Source organism: Lontra canadensis, unplaced genomic scaffold, assembly GCF_010015895.1.
Source record: "Lontra canadensis isolate GAN:19392208 unplaced genomic scaffold, GSC_riverotter_1.0 scaffold14, whole genome shotgun sequence".
In the NCBI taxonomy this organism is placed as follows: Eukaryota; Metazoa; Chordata; class Mammalia; order Carnivora; family Mustelidae; genus Lontra; species Lontra canadensis.
Window position 1 is genome coordinate 12,852,356 of NW_022631008.1, and position 23,022 is coordinate 12,875,377.

Genomic DNA, 23,022 nt, shown 5'->3' on the forward strand with positions numbered 1-23,022 from the left:
ATTCCTAATGAAAGAGGGCAATCTGAAAAGACTTCATGCTGTTTGATTCCAAGTATATGATATTCTGGAAAAGGTAAAGCTGTAGAGGCAGTGAAAAGATTAGTGGTTACCAGGGATTAGGAAGACAGGATGGATAGGCAGAGCACAGAGGATTTTTAGGGCAGCCAAAATACTCTGTATGATACTATAATGGTGGCTGCATGTCATGATATATATGTCCAAACCCATAGAATGTGCAACACCAGGAACAAACCCTACTGTAAACTATGGACTCTGGGTGATAATGATGTGCCAGTGTAGTTTCATCAACTATAAGAAACGTACCTTTCTGGTGGGGGATGTTGATAATGAGGGATAGTATGAGAGTATAGGGTTGGGTGTATATGGGAAATCTCTATACATTTCTCTCAATTTTTCTATGAATCTAAAGTACTCTAAAAAAATAATCTATTAGGGAAAAAAAATTTCAGTCTTGGGTTTTAAGTGACACTGCATAACTTTGTGAGTTGATAGAGATTTGTAATTCATATTAGTTTAAAGCTATTAAAAATTCTAGTCATTTATAAATAACCTGATTATATTAAAAGATTCAATGTGTAATTTAAAGAAATAATAATTTAATCTTGTAAAAATCACCTGAAAAATAACTGCCAAACTTAAATTTTATTACATAAATTTTATAATATATTGGATAATGTTTGTAAGCTTTCTGTACAATGTGGTAAGTTCAAATCAAAGACAGGAATAACTCTATCACTGTTTCCCCTAAAATTGATGTGTAAGCCATAAAAGGTGACCACTTCCAAGACACTGTAAATATCAATTTATTTAATTTTTTTACTTGACAGGATTTTTCAGAATTTTATTTTATTTTTTCTGTATGCAGCTTTAATTTGCAATTATTTTTCAAAAAATATTATTTGACTCAAAAAACATTTATAATTGCTATCAATTATATTATATTATACTGAGTTTATAATCAAAAGTTAGGATTATGCTGCCTTATAACATTTTAGAAAGTTTTTTATGTCTTAGCTCATATAAGTGTCCTTCTTGAAAACTAAAATCTGTTTTCACAATCTGTTTATCTCTAATTTAAGTACAAGATTTCTTGCAGTTTTTTTTTTTTAATTATGACGGCAGTAGAATGAAATGAAAATGTGCCATATCACCACTTACTATAATATTCCCAGGATATTTACATATAATTCCCCAAATTGTATTTAGATATTGAAGTAAAACGTTATTGAAGAAAAAGTGATGTTTTAATGTAATTGGTTTTAAATTTGTACAAACTGATAAATTTTTTTTGCCCCGGTTAAATGACTGACAAACCTCTTTAAAACAGCCAATCTTAAATGAGCTATCCATTATAAAAAAATGTGATAATTATTTGAACACTGCAGCAAATTAATAGATAATAATAAGGGGTTGGAATTAGCTTTCTTCATCATAATTTGTATGCCTTAATGAGAATGGCCAACTTACTAGCAATGACATTTAATATAATTTGCAACATTCGATTATCACATTTAGATTTAGTAAATAAATATGGATCGTTTTACTGTTGGACATAAAATTTTTATACAGATATTTAAGAATTATGTTAATGTCTGTACTGAAGGTCATATTATAGAACTAATATAAGAAAAAGGCAAGAAAAAAAAAGAGAAAAGGAAGTTTTATAGAGATTAGAATTGGCATGCCCTTCAACTGCTAGAGTTCATTTTTCCTTTAGTTAAAAAGAATCATTTGAATAAAATACATAAATATTAAAAAGGCAATTATGCTTTGTTACCAGGACGACAGAAATGAAGCACATGATAAAATAATGGGAATAATTTACAGCTCAGTGGGACAACCATAGAGACAATAATCTAATGGAAAAGGCACATTTATTTAAAAAGAAAATAAGATCTCTTATCTAAACTCAACTTTAATTTCAACATTAGTGCACCAGATTATAGTAAAGAACCCCACATTTCAAATCTTTGAAAGATGTTTTCAGTAATTCATGGGTGATTAGGAAGTAACATAACTACTTTAATGCAAAGAGATTTCCCTGAATAGATTAGCAATTCCATTCTATTTAGGAAGAAAATGCTTTTGCTTCCCCAGAAACCCTTTGGTGTTCTATAACAAATGATGGATCCATACAAAATCCTTTCGACTGCAGGTAGGTCTGACCCAATCATTAAAATTCTACAGCTATCCTTACAAGGGTGTAGTATGAACACCCAAATATAATAACTTCCCCAATTAGAGCCTCAGAAGGTAGAAAATACTCTCAGCCTACGTTAAAGGGTACATTTAAAATTAGCTTAATCTGCCATCTCTTCTGATGATAGCTGATAAATATTTTGAATATGAATCTAGTAGTCTGGGAAATGTGATTCACTTGTAATTCAAGACCAGATGAGTATAACATAAAGCTAACATCACAAAAAGAATTGCAAAAACCTGACTGGAACTAATAATAGGTCTCTCATAAATGTATGCTTATCACTTTAGTCAACAATACAAACCTAAATTGGGCTCTGGTACTTTTGATAAACTTTGACCACAATTATATGACAAAGACTGCCATCTTTACATATCTTAAGTAGCCACAGCAGCATAAAGAGAGCTCCTTGTACCTTGGAGAATTCATCCAAATCTGAAAATGTGTTTTGTGGGTGTGTGTGAGGGGGTGGGTTAGATTATGAAAGAGGCCACTCAACATTCTTCTATTCATGAGATCATTGATGGCATTTTGATTGGAGACTAATGGCTGCTTATTTTTAAGACATTATAACCCATAAAGAAGAAAGTTAGAGGACAAATACAGTTGGGGTTCACAAGTATGGACAGACTATGAGGGCTGGCACAAAGGGGAATATTTATTTGAGTAATGATGCATGTCAGATTGTTTTTTTGGCCTGTCCCTGGGTTCCTGCAGAGAATAAAAGCTGTAATAAAAATAGATGAAATGAAAGAACTCTATTACCATATGTCAGTTTAAGAAAATAAGAAAAAATGAATATATTGAAATAAAAGAAAAATTCAGTTCTATTTTATGGCCAACTAATCGACAGCAACATAATTCTGTGGGGTAGGATCTATGGGGAGAATGTATTTTACGTCACCTCAGAATCTATCTATATAAAAGCACCCTCTTCAACATTAAAAACAAGAGAAATTCACCTGAACAGCCAGATTGTTTGAAAGTCTGGAGCTCAACCTCAGGAGTGACAGAGGATATCACAGTGGTGATGAAAGGTCACCCAGTAGTGGCAGACAAGACAGGGCTGTGATAGAAGAAAATGTAAATTGTGACCTTTGGGGAGGCCATGCAAAACTCTGCTGACCCACCTGAACCTGAATGGAAAGACTTACCTGGCACGGGTTTCAGAGACTCAGAGAGGGGGTCTGTTGCTATCACAGCCTCACTCTATCTTCAGCCTAGTGTGGCCAGGAGTGAGAATAATGTGAGATAAGTTAGACTCTTTGAAAGTACTTCCCTTCTTGAATATTCTGGGGCTGTGCAAATTTTGGTTAAATTAGTCTAAATAACTACCACCAATATATAAATGCAAAGCTTATCAAGAATAACTACTAATTTTATTGAAGGGCTTTAATGCACATTATTGCATTTGATCTTCATAACAACACTTGTAAGATAGATGTTAATGTCCCAGTTTCTCACATGAAGCTAAGAGGGTTTAGATAGTTTGTCTGGGGACTATCTGCTATGCAGATCTATAGCTGATTCTGATGTCTTCGTTCTGTTACACCACGGAACGATGGAGAAGCCTAGAAGAAAGTTCTATCACTGTTTGCAAAAATCAATATTTACGATTCCACAGGAACGCACAGGTAGTATATAAAGAAAAAAGCTATTTTTGCCTAAGAAATAATTGTATTTCCTTCTTTTTATGTACTCTCATCAAAAAGTTGAAATGTGAGAACAGCTAATACAATCTTGGCTGGCCTTAAGATCCTTTAGGATTATTTTGTGATTTGACTTTCATGAACAAAGAGCCGGTTAAATACAAAACAAACCAACGAATGTGTAACGGTGCTGACAAGCATCTTGCCTGGTTCCCTACCCTTAGGAGACTGTCATCCCATTTCATTGTCAGTTTATAAACATCACTGCTAAGTGGAAAGCGGACATAATTCATTCAGTTCACTTAGGAAAACCTTGAACTTTAGGTCACCTAAACTAAATCTGTTTAAATCTCAGAAGTAATGAAAGAGCAAACATAAAATTATAGAAAATTCTAATGCTATTTTCATCACAGGGAGTTCAGAATTACATTATGCAAGGGAATATAATTAACTCCACTGAATTCTACCCTAAGTATCATGTTAGAAGTGTGGGATTTATTATTAGCATAAAAGGAGCAAAAGCACAGGCCTGAAGTTAAATATCTGCGACATTGCCATCATGACCAATGGGAAAGGAACAATCGTGCAAAGGAATGACAAGTGGTTAAAAGTCAAAGGAAGTGAGGAAAGCTGTAATTAAAACCATAAACTGTAAGTAAAAGAGCATGTAAACTACAGATCCATTTAGTCTATGGGTGAAAGAACTCAGAATAATTATATCAAGCTAAATGAAGAGCTCTTGCTTTCTTGCAAAACTCAGACTAGAACAGATAAGGAAACTTCCCAGTAGGAGCCAGGAAACCATTTTCTGTCGAGTCTGGCCTGACTCATTGATTTCTAGTAAAAACTAAACTTCTTAAATATCACTTTTCTACACGTGTAAGATGAGACAAATATCTCCTTCACAGATACGTGGAAAAGACCAGCAAAATAAAATAGTTGAAAATATATTTGGTAGAAAGACAGTATAGTACAATGATATTTCTATTGTATGGTGGAAACAACTATGGGAGGAGGAGGACTGTGGAAACCCATATTTCCAAATTTGTCAGAAAACCGAGTATGTCCACAGTGGTCAATGTCTCAGTATCTCACCATCTATTAAAATATTTTTTAAAGATTTTGTTTATTTATTTGACAGAGAGAGAGATCACAAGTAGGCATAGGGGCAGGCAGAGAGAGGGGGGAAGCAGGCTCTCCGCTGAGCAGAAAGCCCGATGTGGGGCTCGATCCCAGGACCCTGAGATCATGACCTGAGCCGAAGGCAGAGGTTTAACCCACTGAGCTACCCAGGTGCCCCTATTAAAATATTTTTAAACACAGTTCTCTACCTACTCAAGTCAGCTTTCCAACTTAACAGCATCCCCAGTTTCATACAGTAAGAATCACATTTTATAAATTATTGATTCCTCCTGCTTCACAACAAGGCTATCGCTACTATCCTATTTTGACAAGATAAAAGGAGAACTCTAAGGAAAGAGATGCAGACTCTCAAAGGGAGATAAGGCACAAGTTTTCTGAATAATAATGAAATTAATACTTTTGGAATTTCCTTTTTAACATTTCATGCCTTGATTTTATAATTTACAAGTAATCCATTTACTTCATAATTACTTGCCAATTCTTCCAAATCATTTTCCTTTTTTAAAAAAATTTATTTTATTATTTGACAGAGAGAGAGCAAGAGAGCGAACACAAGCAGGGGTAGTGGGAAAGGGAGAAGGAAGATCCCCACTGAGCAAGGAGCCCGATGTGGGGCTGGATCTCAGGACTCTAGGATCATGACCTGAGCAGAAGGCAGTTGCTTATGGACTGAGCCACCCAGGTGCCCCTTTCCAAATCATTTTCAAGATGTTTTGGCAGTGACCTGAAAGTTACCTATGTTGCCTGCAGTTGTTCTATGTTCATCCTGGATGGTAAATCTTTTCATAGGAAAAAAAAGTACATTTCTGGTTCAGATTAATCCTCTGGGATTAAATTTCGGCCCTATGTACACTTGAATCACCTGCCTGGATTCTGAAGGTACTTGAGTTTGCACCAATGGGTGCAACTGGAATCTAAATACAAATAGTCCTAAATCCCTATTAACTGAAAGAACCCCAAGTCATCCCCATTAAATCCAAATTCAAAATATATTTTGAACAGGTACTTTCCTATTTTTCTTAATCTTGAATATGTCACAACTTCTATTTTACTCTCCAGTTTATTATTTCCGGTGTATCTAACAGCCATTAGGGTAACTTATTTTCCTTCTCAAATTAGAAGTCTTCCTAGGGAGTAAATTTGAGCATGACTAGCTCAGCAATCCCCACTCACCACCATGAGTGCAGCCTCTCACACCACAGTATTCCTTGGGTCTTAGCCAAATTTAAAATCATCTCTATTTTATGGTAATGCCTTTTAATTATTATTATTATCATTATTATTATTTTTTATTATTTTTATTTTTACACTTTTGGAGTAACAGTGATTCAGATCTTTTCTTCTGTGACCCAGGGCTTATAGGTTTTAAGTCCATGGTGGCAGTACTGTTTTACTGCTAAAGTGTTCTCTACATAGGTTGTATAGATTACTAAATAATGGGAATAAATTCCTTCTAAAAGTGGCAAAGTTACTGAGATTTTTTTTTTCTTAGAACAATAGTTCTTGGGGTGCCAGAGGGGCTTAGTTGGTTAAGAATATACCTTTGGGGGGTGCCTGGGTGGCTCAGTGGGTTAAGCCTCTGCCTTCAGCTCAGGTTATGATCTCAGGGTCCTGGGATCGAGCCCCACATTGGGCTCTCTGCTCAGTGGGGAGCCTGCTTCCCCTCTCTCTCTGCCTGCCTCTCTGCCTACCTGTGATCTCTGTCTGTCAAATAAATAAATAAAATCTTTAAAAAAATTTAAAAAAAAAAAGAATATACCTTTGGCTCAAGTCATGATCCTGGGGTCCTAGGATCGAGCCCCTGGTTGGCTCTATACTCAGTGTGGAGTGTGCTTTTTCCTCTCTCTCTGCTCCTGCCCCCACTCATGTGTGTACTCTCTCAAATAAATAAACAAAATCTTTAAAAAAAATAGAGTAATACTTCTTTTATCTATGTGCAGTCCTCAGACTAATTCAAATGTTTAGGCCAGTGGGTCTGTACTTTTCCTGGCTTTGATTTATAAAAACCCTGGACTCTAGAGGAAGAGAAATCTGCTGGCATAGACAAAGCGTTTCATAACACATCAAGAGAGCACTAGATTGTACCTTCTGACAAAGATTAGCATGAATGGGAAACACACACACTCACAATCCACATACCTTTCCCAGTCTAGGGAGAAACAAGAAAGAAAGTAAAAGGGAAAAATTAGCAGTGTGGTAGACATAACATAGAACTCCACTAGGACTAAAGAGGCATGAGGACAGAAACAAGAAATATCTCAGGGGCACCTGGGTGGTTCAGTCAATTGAGTGACTCTTGTTTCTGCTCAGGTGGTGATCTCATGTTTCTGAGATAAGCCCCACATCAGGCTTCATGCTGGGGAGTCTGCCTGAGAATCCTCTTTCTCTCTCCCTCTCCACTCGTCTTCCTCCCACATTTACATTCTCTCTCCCCCCCACTCTGTCTCCGTAAAAAAAATAAAACTTAAAAAAAAAAAAAGGAAAAGAAATATTTGAGTAGCCACCTGTGTGTACTGAAGACCAAACAGCAGATAGTGGACATCTCCCCAGATGCAGAAGAGTATTAGCCCCTCCCACAAAACCTTGGCACTATGGAAGCTCCTTCATTCCCAAAATATTTAGTCTAACCCTAGGAAAAGACAGGTTGTCTTGGCTAAGGATGATTTTAAGCACACCTGAGTTTTTTAAAAAGTTTCATATCTAGAATATAATTAATAAAGTCAAAATGTTTTATTATTACATATTGTAAGTCATATTCTAGATACGAAAAGCTCTGTGAAAAACCCAACTCAGATGTGCACAGTAGGGGTAAGTAGTTATTTCTGCTTTATAGTTACATCTGCATCACTGGCTTCCAATGTACTATAGAAGCTAATTCACATACAAAAATAGTATTAGACAGGAATATAATACCATTTTCAATATTCTTCATGTCTTGGTGGTAAGAGCTTGAGGTTAGTAGTAGGCAATATATATCAGGTTAATGAAGTTAGTATGATCCAAGACATGTAGATATTAAATGTAAAGTATAGTATTATTGAGTTTGAACATTTAACCAAGCACTAAATCTTGAAAATAGAACTCTCAGTATCATCATATGCATGGAGTTGCAACATTTGGGTCCACTTACTCTTTGCAAATGAGGTGCCTTGCTTCTTGACTTCCAAACCTTCAAGCAATCTATTTCTTATAGCTTGAATCAGAGGTTTATTCAATGTCTTCTGAGCCATCTGGGTGAGTTAAGGGTAAAAGAATCTAAAATGTATGTATTCATTTCATTTAAAATACACATGGGCTTATAAACCAATTGAAAATTACTTGGCATGAACCTAGAGGAACTTGGCAGAAAACATTTCCCTGAGCCCAACACTTTTGACTAAGTCCAAATGCAATAAAAAAAAAAAAAAAGTTGCCACATCTTTAGTCCTGAATTGGCAAAATAGGCAAATCATAATTAAAGAAAAGAAAGTATATTGAAATAAATTTGAAATAGGTATCTTTTCAAATGAAATGTAGCTTATGAACAGTATTGTATGTCTTTTTCTACAATAATGGATCTTAAACTTTCAGGAATAATCTTCTAGCATCTGATTATATCTGAGTGGCTTTCATATGCCTTTGTGAATCAGGTGTTTCATCCTATTATCATTCTATGATTGTGCTGTAGAACCTGAAAATAGTGCTAGGTGCCCTTCCTATGTGCAGACATGCATATGTGTGTGTGAACACATACACATGAGTGCATGTGTATGTGAACACATTCACACAAGCATATATATATGTGCTAAAAATGGAAAAAAGTCCCTCCCTCCAATAAATAAAAATGATTCTCTGTTTTTGTCCTTTTGGATATTATGATTATATATATATGCAGTATGCTTCTAGTCTACTGACAGAAGCAGCTAACTCAATTTTTAAAAATGTTCCCTTCCAATAAGGGTTGCCAGATAAAATGCAGGAGGCACAGCTGAATTTGAATTTCAGATAAACAGAAAATAATTTCTTTAAGTGTAAGTATGTCTCATGCAATATTTGGGACATGCTTATATACAAAAAAAAATCATCTTTATCTAAAATTCAAATTTAACTGAGTATCTTGTTTTTCTTTCTGATGTGAATATTCTACATTCAACACCTCTTAATGAGTATAGTTAGGAAGAACATAGCTCAATAAAAAGTAGTTCTCATGCTCCTCCTATGTGGTCCCACTCTCTTTGGTATTGTAAGAACCCAAAGATCTCTCTAGCTAACTACCTTCCAGTAAGGGGAACATCAGACTAACATGTGAGGAGTGCAGTGTAGGTTAACTGCTAAACTGTGTAAACAATCTATACAAGATCTGTTTGTAAATGAAAAAATTAATGAGACTACTTGAATTTAAAGAAGTTTTCATGATTGAGAAGCACTTTGAAGGAAATGAAGGTACTTTCTGGAGAAGAGGAAGAAGGTTGAAAGCTTGGAGGAGAGAATGAATACAATATATTCATGACACATTGCAGGTGCTCAAAATGGAAACAATTTATATTAGTTAAATGTGTTTAAACTAAAATCTGAAAAAATATATGTGCATGTATATATGTATATAATGTCAACGCTTCTTTTCAATCATTTGTAAAAGATGTTGCTTCACTTCAAAAATACAGTCACAGACTTCCAAGCCTTATAATCTTTGACTTACCAATACTTACCCAGAACTGGGTTTGAGACCATCAAGGGTATATAGACTGTGTCTACTCTCTTTGTACTCCCAATGCTGAGTACAAAGCCTGGGCACAGTGCTCAGTAAGTGTTTGCAGAACAAATTATAAAAAGAGAAGAAAGGGAGGGAGGGTAGAAGGGAAGGAGAAATAATTCTTCAAGGCAAGAGAATATCATAGGAGTTCTAAAACTAAACTATTATTTTAACTGGTGCATTCATTTATATTTTTAAGGAATGAAAGGTGGGAATGGAATTTCAAATATGCCAGTGTCACACAAGTAGACATTCTGCTATCCTTTTTCATCCATTTATTTTGGAAGATGCTACTTTAAATAGAAACAATAACGCAGGCATTTAAAAAAGGTTCAGTAAGGTTCTAGGAATGTAACTGTCCTCACATCACTCTAGAAATCACCCCTCCACCCTAAACAAAAAGTAAAAATTAAATAAGTGTGTTTAAAGATTAGAGACCAGTTATTTGAAGTATTTAGAAGTGCAATTTCTAGGCATTCCAAAATATAAGGACCATAGAGTAAATGACTTTGTGCAATTTTCATTGAAGATTCTTGAAATTCACATGGATCTGTGTTTGCCTTCTAAGAGATAGCTTGTTGTGGTATATTGATGTCAGCCTCATGTCTAAAGGTCACTGCTGTCGCTGACAAGATACAACATCTCACTGTCAGTCAGTGAATTTTTCCATTAGGATGAAGGGGATTTGAATATTTTTCCTGCTTCGCAGGTTTTCAATCTCAAAATCATTATTTTACCATATACATATATTTTTTTTAAAGATGAATATTGCTTTCCTTCCTTTTCCACTTGATTTCTATCAGGTTATTAGTAACTCCTTTCTGTACTGGTACTAGCGAGATAAAGCCAGGAGATATACCAAGATTTCCCTTGCTACTGATCCACTATGTGGATTTTTAATAAATATAAAAGAATTTTAGGAAATAAGATGCGAGGACTGTACATCTTGACAGTGTCAAAAGGTTTCTGGCAATGGCTTCCAAACACAGGGATTGACTGCTTTTGCCCTATATTAAAAATCTGAAAAAAAAAAGCCCCTTACTAGGCATTTTCCCAGGTAAGACTAAAGTAGGATAGCAAACCCCATGATTTCTAAACCTAAAATTTTGTGAAAAAAGTCCTGTGTCTCTTATTATCCAGGCCAATGCCTACCAGTTTAACCATCCAGTGGAATAGACTAAATCCATGTTACACAAAGATAAGTATTACATAAACCTCTTTTCATGATGGTTAATGATGTTATAGGATTTATATGAAATCACACAGGCTTATTTTTTTAAGTCAAGCAATTCAAAGTGCAAAAGAATAATTTTTTAAAATTCCACTAGAATTTCATCAAGAGAGAAGATAAGACAGCATCATTCTAGTTTCTTTTTATGCTTCTATAGTGAAAAATAATGTATAGACCAATAAAATTTATTTTCTTAATATGAGGTCATATATATGTATTTTATTAAAAATATTACTTTCAGTATTTCTTGAATTTTTATGATAAAAAGGAGTCAGAAAGAAACTGAAGTTTCTTTGAAGATAAATGTCTCCTTATTTAAAAAACAAGCAAACAAACTCTAAAACCTAAAATATTCCTTTTAAGTTAAGATGGAAAGATTGTAATGGACAACATAAAGCTGAAGCCATTATTTTTTTTTCTCTCTAAATTTCAATCTTATGTTCTCAAAATCCTTCTTTAATAGAAAGGATGAGAAATCAGTGCTCAGATTTTTATTTCTTTCTACCTTTCTGCTTTAAAATGGTTTATTTTTATTTTTTTATTTATTGAAGTCCATAACACTTGCATTCTTTTCTGTAGGCATAAAGCTCTCAGTTGTTTAGCCCAGTTTTCTGTCTGGTGAAAGTTCAATACTTACTATTAATTTTTCCAACTCCAAACTCTATTCCTAATTTTTACATTTTTACTCTTCTCCTGGCTTGCTGGACTGAGACAGAAAGTAGGTTTTCAGGAGGGACTTAGGGGTTTTCCCTGTGTCTGGTAATAAATGTCTACTGCCTTTATACATATAAATGACCTTTGAACTTGAATTATAAATTGGTCTTTCTTTGAATATTTTCTTGAAATTTTGTAGATATTGCTTCATTTTCTTCTGATACTAATTCACACTGTGGAAAGTCTGAGGCAGACTTGATGTTTCCTCTTTCAGTCACTTGTTTCTTTGCCTGTGTGCTTGAAAATTTGTTTAGCCATTTTGAAATTCAATAACTAAACTAGAACATGTCTCAATGTATACTACTTTGTATCAATTTTTATAGAATATGATGTGACCTTTTGCATTTTCAAGATCAGTTCTTTATTCCATAGCAAGACTTTTCCTTCTATACCTGGAGGTGTACTTTTATATTCAATTTGTGGAATATTTGACTGGAAAAATAACACTTATACTTGTGATTTGATACATTCTTTCTGTCCTTTCCATCTTCCTACTGCTTCAATATCAGTAACTTTATCTTTTTTTATTCCTTCTGCATTCAAAATAATAATCTCATGACTCTCTTCTGTGGCAGTTGAGTTTCATTCTCAGATTCTGATCCTGTTTTTTCCCTAATTAATTTATTTGTTCAGTTAATGGTGTTGATTTGTTCAATTTGTTTCCATAGCTCAAAAATCTCATTCTTTATTAATGTACCTTTCAACTCTTTTTCTACAGAACTAAGACTTTGCTAAATTCTTCTAAGGTGGGAGAAACTTATTTTTTTTCTTCCTTACTTGAGTTTACAAACAAATGTGATTTTTTATTTCTTTGTCTTTTGCCTGCTTGATTGTTCCTTCCTTCCTTCCTTTCTTCCTCTCTTCCTTTTCTTTCATAATATGTTTTCATAGTTGTCATGCAATTATATACAACTAGGACTTGGAATAATTTATGTTAGAGAACTCGAAATATTTGCTAGCTAGATTTTTTTAAAAACTGTATGGGAGGGTGCCTGGGTGGCTCAGTCAGTTAAGCATCTGACTCTTAGTTTTGGCTCAGGTCATGATCTCAGCATGGTGAGATTGAGCCCGTCTCAGGTTCTGTTCTGGGTGGAGAGCCTGCTTAGGATTCCCTACCTCCCTGCACATATATGCATGTGTGTGAGCTCTCTCTTCTTCTATACCTCTCTAAAGCAAAAAAAAAAAAAAACAAAAAAACAAAAAAACAAAACAAAAAAAAAAACTAAAAAAAAAAACAACCCAGATCAAACCAAAGCAAACAAACAACAACAGAAAACTATATTAGGATTTCAGTTCATTAGTGGGTGATGGTGCCCTATTTCTAAGGGGTAGAGCAACACATTCAAGTACCACATCACTCCTAATTTTACCATGGATCTACTGAACTTGCAAAGCCTTGTGGTTTTCCCCACCTCTGCTTGGATCTTCAAATTCTATTTTATATTAAAAGACTTCAGTATTCATTCGCTCTGTCTCTGCCTCTTTCTCTCCCTCTATCTTCCTACTGCTTATCTACATATTCATTCTCCCTAAACTGCCACACATCAGTAATAATTTATTGGATTTTTTTTAAATGCATCAAGTTCCCCTTTCGTATTTGGGATTTGGATAACAGGGTTATATACTCCATCAAGGCCTTCCAGAATAGTACGGTATTTTCTTTGGCTTTCATGTTTTTAGAGTTTATAGAATGAGTTTGAACTCATTCCTTGTTTGGCTGCTGTTGGTGAATTTTGTTTTGTGTATCCTAATTATTTGTGTATCTGTATTAGTGTGTGGATTTTACTGGATTTATTTTTAGGACTTTGGGAATCCAGTTTCACTCTGTCATCATTTAACAAATTATTGTAATGTTTTCTAAAGAGTATAAAATTATTATATTAATAATTTCTGTGAGTCTTGAAAATCCATAAATTAATGTTTTAATCTACAAATTCAATGAAAGTAAACTTTAGAATAACAATTTAATGCTATGGATGATGTCTTCTTCTAAAATAACATTGCTGCTCAAAATGTATTCTGCTGACTACTTCATCATAACTTCTTTGACCTTGATGAGTGGATACTGTATATACTGTTTTGGTCCAGGAGATGGATTGATTCTCCTACTCCTTTTTTCTATTTAAACTGTGGCTTTTCTTTGATGTGAACATATGTGTTAAATACCTTTCCTTATTAGTGCCCTATTCATTCATTATTTTATAAGTTTGGTGTCACAGAGACTGTGAACATTGAACTCACTTGGAAGTGCTTATTGTAATGTGGTCTAAGATGAGAATTAAGGGAATTATTTTTTAATTTCACTGAAATGGAAACATGACGCTCTGAAAATTATATAGACTTCTCACATGCCTCAGAGAATGTGAGTGCCAGTAATTTTTTTTTTTAAATTCTCTGTACCTCTAGAGCGATGTAAGCCAGGGTGTCAAAGCAGGTTGATCAATAGTTCATATTGGGATGCATACAGCATTGTCTTCATAACTTCCATTTGCAAGTATGTGCTATGTAAGTCAAGTACTGGTGATAAGAAGAAAAGAAAGTTAGCTATAAATTGAAACTCAGCCCCACATAGGAATTTGGGACTTGCATATTCTAAAGATATTCTAAAGCATTTTAATTTATGTGTATATTTTCTTTTTAGAGTCCTGGATCCTTTAAATTTGTTATCTCAATGTTTTCATTTCAGATCTGTATAATGAATGACACCTTTGCTCAGTAAGGGAAAGGTGAAATCCCATCGTAGTGTCATTTTTGATGTAGTTCTAAGAAGGAAGGAAAGAAAGGAAAAGAAATGAAAGAGAGAAGAAGGAAGGAAGGAAGGAAGGAAAAAAAGGAAGGAAGAAAGGAAGGAAAGGAAAGGAAGGAAAAGGAAAGAAGGAAGGAAGGAAGAAAGGAGGGGAAGGGAAGAAGGGAGGGAGAAAGGATAGAAGAAAGAAAAGGCATCAAGAATGGAATTATGCTGTTGTTGAGTCTCTAATTTTCCTAAGAATGAATTATAAAGTAAGCAAAGGGTGAGGGAAAGTGCCATATGCTCTTTTTCCAGAGGAATATGTCTTAACAACAGATCAGAAGTCACCTTTAAATGCCTACTTCAAGGAAACTTTCAGTTGCTTATTCTGCAGAGGCAATTTTTGCTTTCTTTTTTGCTGAGCCACGAAAAGGAGAATATCTAAAAATAATTATTTCTGCCAGTAGAGTAATTAATGATGGCCTTAGCAAATAACAATTTTATTGAATGGCATTAGCAAGATGAATTAGATTTTTATTAAATGGTATCTCAACATTTCGAGGACTCCATAAATGCCTCATGAAGAGTGTTCATACTAAATTGGGAAAAGTGTTTTTACTTTTCATGTTGACAATTAATGTATGATAAATGCAATGATTTTTCTATGAAAATCAACAAGTTCACATTTCCTCACTTTGCTTCTATTACTTATAATATGCCTAAAATTATTAGAGAATGCAAATTACTGGATGTTTATTCTTGCTGATAGACCTAAAAACCAGTTCTTCAGCTTTTTAGGTATTAGAACTCTTCTAGGCATCTGCGTCTTTGCCCTTTCCACCACTTCCTTTGCTTCCATCAGACTTGCACCAATGATAAAGAAAGTAAGTGTTTTGATTCTTAGTATTCTGATCGGCCTGGTTCCCTATTTCTGCCCCTCTGTCACATTCACTGCTGAAGACACGTGAAAAGGAATGAACACTAGAATCTATAAATATCCTTCAAAGAGGCCAAGAGGCAGTAGTTAAATAGATCTATGACAATAAACTGCTGCTATTTTAGCAAAACATGTGCCAGGTTCTAGAAATCATCCCCTGCCTTTCTCTCTCTGATTCCCTATCACCCAGCCTGGGAACTCTCCTGACCTAGTAATCTCCCAGTGTTGGAGTGCTGCAGGGCTCTGTTCTGGGCCCTTGCCTTGTTCTCTAAGTGATCTCACTGAATCCCAGTTCTTTAAAATACCATTGAGATGCTGACAACCTCAAATTGTAGAACTGGCTTTGTCCAAATGCCAGTGTATTTATATACTCCACAAGTTACTGAATATCTCTATTTGAGTGTCTAATAAACCTTTAACAACTTAAAATCTCGAAAAATGAACTCCCGATTTTCCCTGACAAATCTGAGCCACTTGCTGATTTTTGCATCCCAGTTAATGGCAAATGATGAGAATAATGATTTTTAAAAATAAACATTTTAATGTCACTTTGTGTCTTTCTCTTACACGACAGTCTATGAGGAAGTCATGCCAGCTCTATCTTGAAAAAACGTATACAATCCAACCATTTTTCATTGCATCCATTAATACCACTCTAGTTTGGGCCATACTCATATTTCACCTGCAGTACTGCATATTATTTCATAATTGATTTATTTCTTTCAGCCCCTGGCCTTTCTACTACAATCTAAATTCAGTATAGGGACCAGAATGATCTGTTTGATATGTAAGCCAGATAATGTCTACTTCATGCCCTGTGATAGCTCAACATTTTACCCCAAATAAGTCATAAAAGTCCAATTTAATTGACTCTTCTGTGACCATTTTCCTTCTACCTCGCATTCTCACACTCCACATCAGTCACACTGCATTCTTAATTTCTCTTAAACCCAGGAAGAATATTCCCCTTTGCTCTGTTTCCTTTAACTAGAACACTAATCTCCCAAATATTCCCTGGGCTGTCTCCCTGCCCCCTGCTCCCGAAATCCTTCTTTATCATCTTTTCCAGGAAGCCTGTCATGACCTCACAATGCAATATTGCATTCTCCTTCCATTTCCACCTGCAGGACACTGTTCTCTTCTACTCTGTTTTTCCTTTTATCTATCTTCTAACATATAACACATTTTTCTTCTTATTTTTGGTGTCTATTTTCCATATCCTGTTAGAATGTAAGCTCCTGGAAATAAAGAAATCTGTTTTGGCTACTGAGGAGTGATAGTTATTTTCGCCAATCAGCATATTCTCCAGATAGGGCATCCTGACCAGCTAGGTTTCTTCCTTTTAGCTAAAAGTGAGTTTGCCTCCAGGTACAGATTCAATTGACCCAATGGATAGGACTATCATATGAGAGCCCTTCACGTGCTGAAATTTCTCCTAATCCACTTACTGTAAAATTTCCACAACTTGGGGCACCTGGGTGGCTCAGTCCTTAAGCGTCTGCCTTTGGCTGAGGTCATGTTCCCAGGGTACCGGGATCAAGCCCAGCACTGGGCTCCCTGCTCTATGGGGAGCATGCTTCTTCTCTCTCTCTCACTCTCTCTGCTTGTGTTTCCTCTCTCTCCATGTCTCTCTCTGTCAAGTAAATAAATAAAATCTTAAAAAAAACAAAAACAAAAACAAAAAAAACTTCCACATCTCAGTGTCATAAAGAGTAGTGGAGAAATTTGGATATCTAATACCACTAATCATATCATTACATTTCCTAATGTGGGAATACCCTTTTGGTAATGGTGCATGATTCTAGTATGTCATTATATATCAAGCTAATTTTTCACTTAGAATTGTATACTGCTGCCCATGTGCATGACCCATGCACAAAAATGGTATTTTATTTCAACTTTAAACTCTGTATTTTTGCTACCATAAACATATTTGCTTTTTTTGACAAAATATTTTAAAATGAATGGTGAACTTAGGCTGCTTGTAAACAGAGATACAGAATGAAATGAGCAGCAACTGAAAATTCCTATCTTATTCAAGACTACACTAATGACATACTTAAAAGGTTTTTCTTGAAAACTTGGGATTTCAAAGCATAGCTTACAATATTGCATAACACTACTTGGCAAGTAGAATTTCTACAGAATTAGAAACTTTGGAAATTCTAACAATGCACCAATTTTAGTTTTTCTTACTAAAATTTATGCTCACTGTTTACTAGGAAGTAACCTTAATCTTTCATAAAATGGAAGACTGTATCATTGTAGTGTAAGAACTAAATAAGGAGTTGTGGTTGAAATCAATCTGTAACTCATCTGCAGGGGCCTAAAGATATGAAAATCAATGTTATAAGAAGTTCCAGCTTCTTTCTAACTGACATAGCCATTGGTTGTCAGTCACAAGTATAACAAATCCCACCACTAATGGTGGCTCACATCAAGCTGATATAAAGGAAAGACAGCCTGCATGTTTATGTACATTTTCACTTTCTGTTACTTCACCCGTAAAACTTTTTCCCAAATTCTGGCTCTCATAATGGTTGAGAACTTGGACTATAGAATTTAAAGGAAGATAAACATAAAAGTGGGCTAATGAGAGTCCTTTTATATTTCTTATTCACTTTGATTGGGCGAAATGCTCAATCAGGTAGGAAGCGAGTTATTGATTCCGTTATACGGAAGAGGAAATATATTTGGAAGGAGTAGATGACCAATGTTGCTGAGCTGGCAATAGGTAGAGCCATGACACAGAATTAATGCCAAGTTCTTTTGACTTAGAACCCAAGACTTTCTATTCTGCCATTAAATTAGAAAGTTAGACTAGATAATTTCTCAAGTCTCCCTGTACAAATTAGTCATGTTCTCTCATTTTAGTCATGGAGAGGTGAAGGAAGGCATGGTTTGAAATGTTGGGTAAATATTGATAGTGGCAAAAAGGGGGAAGGACTTTCTCACATGTTTATATGACCAACAGGGGTTTCCACTGGGAGAGTTTGTTAGAGTTCTGTATCTACTATATACATCATTTAATCAGTTCCTTTGCATTTACTGACAAACAGATAAAAGCTTTTGTTAATTTTGCTTTCTTCCCCTGGAGATTGCAAATCTAAAGGATAGAGAGTTTCTAAGGAAGAATAAAAAATTACATTAAATGATTTCTGAATAAAAACCCAATTGTTGATAGTAGGATATTCAGTCAAGAGTGGAGTACTTATCACCATGTTTTGTTTCATGATTTCCATGTTTCACTGATTTCTTTCCTCCAATAGACTGACTGTCTTAAATGCATCCTTAGCTATAAAAGGGAATAAAAAGAGAAAAAAAAAATCAAGATCAGGGTAATCTATTGTCTCTGTTCCCAAAACAATACTATGGTGCATTTGTAAAAGCAATAAACATCAATATTTAAAGATCATATTGTTGAACTCACCATATTTTAGATAAAAGAAAACATCAGTGTTCAGTGAGGTTATGTATTAGTCCTAGCTCTGGAATCCAGGTTTTGTGACTCACAGATAAATTTTCTTTTTAGATTATTACTGTGACTGCTTCTCCCAACAAATGAAGGAAAACATTTAGTATTCACATATTTTATTTGTCAGGTAATTATAATATATTCCTTTATGGGAAAGCTTGTCAACATTACAAATACTATACCCCCTTTGTACTAATTAAATCAACACAACTTAGTCCATCGACTCACAGCTAAGGGGTTATAAAAAAGAAGATGACAACCAATCACCATTAATTTATCCTTTTCCTTCTCTGGGAACTGCTCATCTAATGAAAATATTTAATTTCAGTTAAAAAGGAAAATAAAACAATACTAAAGTCTTCTACAGCAGTAACTTAAATAAGCATGTACTTTCTTTGAACCCAAACACAATGTTTTATTCATTGTGTCAGAGTTCTAAGTACCTTCCAATTGTGTTAGGGTAGTACTAGACAATTTCATGGCTATTAGCCAAACTCTGTGCAACTTAATATATACATGGTCTGCTTTATATTTCAAAAGTTGGGTTCAAATAAGGTTGAAGTTTTATTAGGATTAGAAATTTTTCTATTTTTATTTCTATTAATATTAAGTAGATAATCTTTCCATTTCATATTTTAAATTCTTTATTGCTTTTAGCATCCTCACATGTTAAGAGAAAGTTAATCTATATGTATGGAAGTGTTAAATCACTAGATGGCACACCAGAAACTAATATAGCACTCTGTTAACTAACGGGAATTAAAATAAAAACTAAAAAACAACAGCAACCAAAAGTTAATGTGTACCTCCATGGTATTTCTAGGGTCCTTTTATCTATTTAAACTAAATGAAACTTTCTTTGGTTAAATAATCTGGTAATCATAATTAATTATGATAGGGTGATTGGAAAGATATTTTTAATCTGTGAATAGTGAAGACACAATTACATGTGCCCTATAACATGGCACAGGAAATAGATTGCTTCCTTAAAAGGCACTAGTAATTCAAAACTGATTTTTAGGGAACTGCCTGTAGGGTGAGCACTTAGCAAAATGTTAACTATTCTGATTATGTGTCGGAGTTCCCAACCAGTCAATTTTCGAAATGCAGTAATTTCTAAGGAATTACACTGGATAAACTTCACTTTCATTTTCCTCATTTCCTGTGATCACTGTAAAAAAGAGAGCTAAGGAGACACAAAAATCAGAGGGTCACTATAGAGCTTAGACATTTCATTACATAGAGAGTTGACAAAGATAGCCTATTCTCAAACAAGTTTTGACCACTACCCAGTCAGCTTGATAGTTTCAACTTTGTGGCTCAGTTTCTTTAATATCATGGCTAGTAGTATAGCTTGTGTGCTTGGATCTATTTCCTTGATATGGCTTAATGTTCATGAGCTGTACATACGTTGTATTTTTGCATATTCTAAACTGTAGCATAGCACTTGATAGATTTTTTTTTTTGACATCCAAAATACTGTGTGCACTGAATTAAATGGCTTTTAAGTGGAAATATAGAAGCTTTTTTTTTTTTTTTTTTTTTTAAATAACAAGTTAGTACAGGTATGTTTAGGTTACTTTTGTTTTTTCCCTTCCTTTAGAGTGGCAAAATATTCAATAGCATGTGTTCAAATTTTAGCAAGAATAGTACTCATTGTTCTGGGCCTTTGGAATTCTGGAATGAATAGAGCTTTCTCATCTCTTTGGGAGCTTTCATTTCATTAGCAGCAACAGCCTCTGCTCTATATGTGCCTTCATTGTATACTGTCTTTCCTCAGTGCAGTGGACTAAGCTGGTAAGAAGGCACATTTTCAACTATTACCACTCACAATATCAAATATACATGCCAGATAAAATAAATACATAACCAAAATTTTAAAAAACAAACACAAGAAAAAATAATTAAACCACCAAGTACCAAAACAGAGGGAACATCAAGGTAGAAAAATTGCCATCTATCAGGAATCTCAAGTAAAGGATTCCAAATGCAAATCTAGTGGTTGGGCCAGGTCTTTATATGGGGACAAAAGGCAGAGCTTTGGATCAAATTAGAGGTGACATACTGTCATTGAGCTTCTACACAAAATACAGCTCATTGAAAAACTGTCCAATAAAGGAAAAGATGATTGGAAAATCTCCAACTTTCAACCTGCAGAAGCTACCAGGAGGCTTTCTGTCTACCCAGACCCAATACTTGTAGGGGAGAATTGAGATGAGGATTCAAAATCACAGAACTGTATCATGAGGTGAGGTCAAGTCCAAATTCACAATCCTCACAAAATGTGGGAACCCAATAAGAAAAGATAATTAATATTTATTTAATACTAAAATGCTAATTTTGACAAAATAATACTATTAAAAAGATACCACTGTAGTCTCATTAGAAGTAAAAAATCTAAGAATCAAGGAATCGCACTCTTTCTTACTGATAGATATACATAAACCCAGCTGAAAAAAAAGTCCCCAATAAAAAATTATATACAACCTGAGGAAATACAACTTACTTACTCAGCTGGATATTTCATTTTCTGAATGTTCACCATTTTGTTTTTCATAATCAAAACATCTCAAAGATTTTAAGTAATGGTGGACAAATTTAAATGTCTATTTTGCTGAATAGATTTACAAAACAAAATTTACACAGTGCATCCCTGTGAAACCACAACTGCTAAAATTTACTTGACAATAACAGTTAAAGTCACCATTTATTTAATTAATTATGCCTGACCTCATTCCCAAAGCAGATATGCGGTAGACATAATGATCCCTGGAATATTGTTTTTATCTTTTATCAAAAATTTTGAAGAATTTAAAAGGATTTTTATAATTAGCACATGACTATATTTAAAATACTATCATTATTACCAAATAAAACATAGTTTGAAACTGGTCTTTTCTATTGAAATGATCGCATTAAGAACATATTTATTTAGACTCTCTGCTCCTCCTCTTTGGACCAACAGCTGCATCTTCTGGTGTAGTGCCAGCCATAGCCCCCAAGACACAATGGATAATGTGGGAGTAAATGGATTTGACTATATTGGGTGCCTGGTCACCAGGGCCACTTTTAACTCTGGCAAAGTGGATATCGTTGCCATCAATGATCACTTTCTTGACCTCAACAACATGGTCTACATGTTTCAAGTCTGAATTCATTCATGGCAAATTCAATGGCACAATCAAGGCTGAGAACTCAGGATGGAAACTTGGGATGGAAACTGTATAGATGTTGGGACTTCTTGGTTATATGGTAGTTCTATATTTAATTTCCTGAGGAACCTTCATATTGTTTTCCATAATGGCTGTGGCAGTGTGCAATCCCACCAACAGTGCACAAGGGTTTGCTTTTTTCAATGTCCTCACTAGCATTTATCTCTTATCTTTATAATAATAGACTTCTTGGGGCATGTGGGTGGTGCAGTCAGTTAAGCATCCGACCCTTGGTATCAGGTCAGGTCATGATCTTGGGGTGGTGGGATCCCATTGGGCTCCACACTCAGAGTGGAGTCTGCTTGAGACTCTCTCCCTTTCTCCTTCTGCCCCTTCCCCCATCAACTAAATAAATAAATCTTTAAAAAAATTTAAATAATAGACTTCTTAATGGCTGTGAATTGGTATCTCATTGTGGTTTTGATTTGCATTACTCTGATGATTAGTGATTTGGAGCACCTTTTCATGTCTCTATTGGACATTGGTATGTTTTTGGAAAATTACCTGATTAGGCCCTTTGTCACTTTTTTGAGTTGTTCTTGGTTTTTTTTTTGTTTTTTTTTTTTTTTTGCAATTGAGTTGTATGAGTCCTTCCCTGTGTCTGTACTTATTCCAGCAATGCTAGTAATTAATGATCCATGCATTTTTTGAATCCTATTTTATAATGGACTTCAGAAAATATATTACCTTACTTTAGAAAATCCATTATATAATAACAGGTCAAAGGCCAAGGTTTCCTGTTCAATGTCTTCCCAATTTATTCAGTTTAGGGTTTTTTTTTGTTGATGCTGTTTGTTTCCCCTCCATATCTGCTTAGCCATTATTTGTGCTTATTTTAAAGATGGTTATTTTGATTAAAGCTGCTTGGTTCTATGTATCAGGAAGATAAAGTATTTGCTATGACTTAAATTAGGAATCTCCTCCAAATCCATCATAAATCTGACTTAGGATCATTTATATGTTTCCAGCTTACTCAAGGG